We start from the raw sequence: 4,936 nt of genomic DNA, 5'->3' as shown, positions 1-4,936 counted from the left end.
TTAATGCGCCAGATTATGAAATCAAAGGACAAATTCTACACATGGTGACTAATCAATGCCAATTTAGTGGTGCGCCGAAGGAAGATCCAAATGAACATCTACGTACCTTTAATAGGATCTGCACACTATTTAAAATCCGAGAAGTGGAGGATGAACAGATATATCTCATGTTATTTCCCTGGACTTTGAAGGGAGAAGCCAAAGATTGGTTGGAATCGTTACCTGAAGGGGCGATCGATACATGGGATGTTTTAATTGACAAATTTATTAAACAATTCTTTCCTGCATCTAAAGCCGTAAGACTTCAAGCAGAAATTGTTACGTTCACACAGAAACCAAATGAAACTCTATATGAGGCGTGGACAAGATATGGAAAGTTGTTAAGAGGATGTCCGCAACATGGTTTAGACACCTGTCAAATAGTACAAATATTCTACCAAGGATGCGACATCACTACAAGAAAAGACATAGATATAGCAGCTGGTGGTTCTATTATGAAGAAAACCGAAACTGATGCTTACAAAATTATTGATAACACTGCTTCCCACTCACATGAGTGGCACCAAGAAAAAGACATCATTAGATCATCTAAAGCAGCTAGAGCCGATTCTAGCCATGACTTAGATTCCATTTCGGCAAAGATAGATGCTTTCGAAAGACGAATGGAAAAGATGACTAAAGATATTCATGCAATACGAATTAGTTGTGAGCAGTGTGGAGGACCACATTTGACAAAAGATTGTCTCAGTATTGAATTAACAATGGAACAAAGAGAGAATATTTCATACATAAACCAAAGGCCTGGAAATAATTATCAGAATAATTATCAACCGCCAAGACCGATTTACAATCAAAACCAGAATTATAACCGAAATATTCCATACAACAACCAACAAGGTCCTAGCAATCAACAAGTATCCAATAATACTTACAATCAGCAAAGACCGAATTTTCAAAACAAACCACCACAACAAACCGATGATAAAAAGCCGAATTTAGAAGATATGATGACGAAGCTAGTTGAAACTCAAACGCAGTTTTTCACATCTCAAAAACAAACCAATGAACAAAATGCTCAAGCATTTAGAAATCAACAAGCTTCTATTCAAAATCTAGAACAAGAAGTAAGTAACCTAGCAAGGTTAATAGGTGAAAGAAAACCGGGAAGTCTACCAAGCGATACAAATGCTAACCCCCGGAATGAAACAGCTAAAGCTATTACCACAAGAAGTGGAACAACACTTAAACCACCTGAAATACCTGTAACTTCTGATGAAACTATTCCTACTACACAAGAACCACAACCAGATCAAGATAAGGAAAAAGAACCGGTAGTTGAAAAGGTTAATGAAGATAACACAGTTAAGGATAAACCTTATGTTAAACCATACCAACCACCACTTCCTTATCCGAGTAAAATGAAGAAAGAAAAACTTGAAGCCGAGCAATCCAAATTCTTGGATATGTTTAAACAGATAAATGTAAATCTTCCTTTCATTGATGTGATTTCAGGAATGCCTAGATATGCTAAATTCTTGAAAGATCTAATCACGAATAGAAAGAAAATGGAAGAACTCTCGGCTGTTACTATGAATGCTAATTGTTCAGCAGTGCTGTTGAATAAGATACCAGAAAAATTATCTGATCCAGGAAGTTTCACAATTCCATGTTTTCTGGGTAGTCTTAGTTCAATAGAAGCATTAGCAGACTTAGGTGCTAGTATAAATCTAATGCCGTATTCACTATACGCTAAACTAGACCTTGGAGAATTGAAACCAACCAGAATAAGCATACAACTAGCCGATAGATCAATAAAATATCCTAGAGGGATAATGGAGAACATGCTAGTTAAAGTTGGTACTTTAGTATTTCCAGTAGATTTTGTTGTTTTGGACATGGAAGAAGATTCTCAAGTTCCTCTCATATTAGGAAGACCATTTTTAAACACGGCTAAAGCAATGATAGACGTGTTCGGTAAGAAACTGACCCTAAGTATAGAGGATGAGAGTGTTACCTTTTCAGTTGATAGAGCAATGCAACAACCACAATCTGCAGATGATACATGTTATTATATTCAAACTATAGATGCACATGCAGAATTATTAGAAGAATTTCCAGAATTACAAGGAACAGGAGAATGTTCTTTAGGAGAAGGTAATGAACCAATTGATGAAGCTGAAATGTTAGCTACACTTATAGCTAATGGATATGAACCAACAACAGAAGAAATTCAAATGCTAAAAGAAGAAGACAGATATCGATATAAATCATCGATAGAAGAACCTCCGAAATTAGAGTTAAAGCCACTTCCAAACCATTTGGAATACGCTTATTTACATGGTGAATCTGAATTACCTGTAATAATATCGTCTTCTCTTACTGAAAATGAGAAATCACAACTCATTTCTGTGTTGAAAGCTCATAAACCAGCCATTGCATGGAAGATTCATGATATTAAAGGAATAAGTCCTTCGTATTGCACACATAAAATCCTTATGGAAGAAGGTCATAAAACGTATGTGCAATTCCAACGAAGACTAAATCCTAATATGCAAGATGTAGTTAAGAAAGAGATTATTAAACTGCTAGATGCAGGTTTAATTTATCCAATTTCTGATAGTCCATGGGTAAGCCCAGTTCAATTCGTGCCTAAGAAGGGTGGCATGACTGTCATTACAAATGAGAAAAATGAGCTTATTCCTACTAGGACTGTAACAGGATGGCGTGTATGTATTGATTATAGAAAATTAAATGACGCCACCAGAAAAGATCACTTTCCTTTACCTTTCATAGATCAAATGTTGGAAAGATTAGCCGGAAATAGTTACTATTGTTTTCTAGATGGATTTTCCGGATATTTTCAAATTCCAATAGCACCCGAAGATCAAGAGAAAACCACATTCACGTGCCCTTATGGTACTTTTGCTTACAAACGCATGCCATTTGGACTTTGTAACGCCCCTGCAACCTTTCAAAGGTGTATGATGGCGATTTTTCATGACATGATAGAAGAATGCATGGAAGTATTCATGGATGACTTTTCAGTCTTCGGTGATACATTTAAATCATGTCTAGTTAATCTGGAACGAATGCTAATTAGATGCGAAAAATCAAATCTAGTACTTAATTGGGAGAAATGCCATTTCATGGTTAAAGAAGGCATCGTTCTTGGACATAAAATTTCAAAAGAAGGAATTGAAGTGGATAGAGCTAAAGTAGATGTAATTGCTAAACTTCCACATCCCACCAATGTTAGAGGAGTTAGGAGTTTTCTAGGGCATGCCGGTTTTTACCGACGTTTCATAAAAGATTTTTCTAAAATTGCCACTCCTATGAATAAACTCCTAGAAAAGGATGTGCCATTCATCTTTTCAGATGAGTGTATCAAATCTTTTAATATTCTTAAAGAAAAACTCACTAATGCACCGATCATGATAACACCAAATTGGAATCTACCATTTGAACTAATGTGCGATGCAAGTGATTTTGCAATGGGAGCCGTTTTAGGACAAAGGATTGAAAAACGATTTCAACCTATATATTATGCTAGTAAGACGTTACAAGGAGCACAAACGAACTATACAACTACTGAAAAAGAACTCCTTGCTATTGTCTTTGCTTTTGACAAATTTCGATCATATCTCGTTCTAGCAAAAACGGTGGTCTATACCGACCATTCTGCTCTTAGATACCTATTTTCAAAACAAGATGCTAAACCAAGATTAATCCGTTGGATCTTACTCTTACAAGAGTTTGATATTGAAATCCGAGATAAAAAAGGAGCAGAAAATCTCGCCGCTGATCATCTTTCTCGTCTTGAAAATCCCGAATTAGAAGTTCTAAATGAATCGGCCATACAAGACAACTTTCCTGATGAATATCTATTGAAGATAGATTATAAAGAAATCCCATGGTTTGCAGACTATGCAAACTACTTAGTTTGTGGATTCCTTGAAAAAGGATTATCGTACCAAAGGCGAAAGAAATTCTTCAGTGATATAAAACACTATTTCTGGGAAGATCCACATCTGTTTAAAAGTTGTCCCGATGGAATAATACGCCGATGTGTATTTGGAGATGAAGCTAGTAAAATTTTAAACCATTGTCACACAGGACCAACAGGAGGGCATTATGGGCCTCAACTAACAGCAAGAAAAGTTTATGAAGCTGGATTCTATTGGCCTACAATTTACAAAGACGCACACCTTCTTTGCAAATCCTGTGATGCATGTCAAAGGGCCGGAATAAGTCAACGTGATGAAATGCCACAAAATGTCATCCAAGTATGTGAAGTATTTGACATTTGGGGTATTGACTTTATGGGTCCATTTCCAAAATCTCATAATAATCTATATATACTCGTAGCCATTGACTATGTATCTAAATGGGCAGAAGCACAAGCTCTCCCAACTAACGATGCACGAGTTGTAGTCAACTTTTTAAAACGTCTTTTTGCAAGGTTTGGAACACCGAAAGCTTTAATAAGTGATCGGGGTACTCATTTCTGTAATAATCAACTTGAGAAAGTTCTTAAAAGATATGGAGTAACTCATAAAATCTCCACCGCATATCATCCACAAACAAGTGGACAAGTTGAAAATACCAACCGAGCTTTAAAACGTATTCTAGAGAAAACCGTAGGATCAAATCCGAAGGAATGGTCCATTAAATTGGAGGATGCACTCTGGGCTTTTAGAACAGCCTACAAAACTCCAATTGGAACCACACCCTTTAGACTTGTTTATGGAAAAGCATGTCATCTTCCAGTAGAAATTGAACACAAAGCATTTTGGGCTTTGAAGACATGTAATCTTGATTTACATGAAGCCGGACGTCTACGATTAAGTCAACTAAACGAATTAGAAGAATTAAGACATGAAGCATACGAAAATTCGTTAATCTATAAAGAAAGAATGAAGAAATGGCATGATAAAAG

Source organism: Rutidosis leptorrhynchoides, chromosome 7, assembly GCF_046630445.1.
Source record: "Rutidosis leptorrhynchoides isolate AG116_Rl617_1_P2 chromosome 7, CSIRO_AGI_Rlap_v1, whole genome shotgun sequence".
In the NCBI taxonomy this organism is placed as follows: Eukaryota; Viridiplantae; Streptophyta; class Magnoliopsida; order Asterales; family Asteraceae; genus Rutidosis; species Rutidosis leptorrhynchoides.
This window is presented reverse-complemented; position numbering follows the sequence as displayed.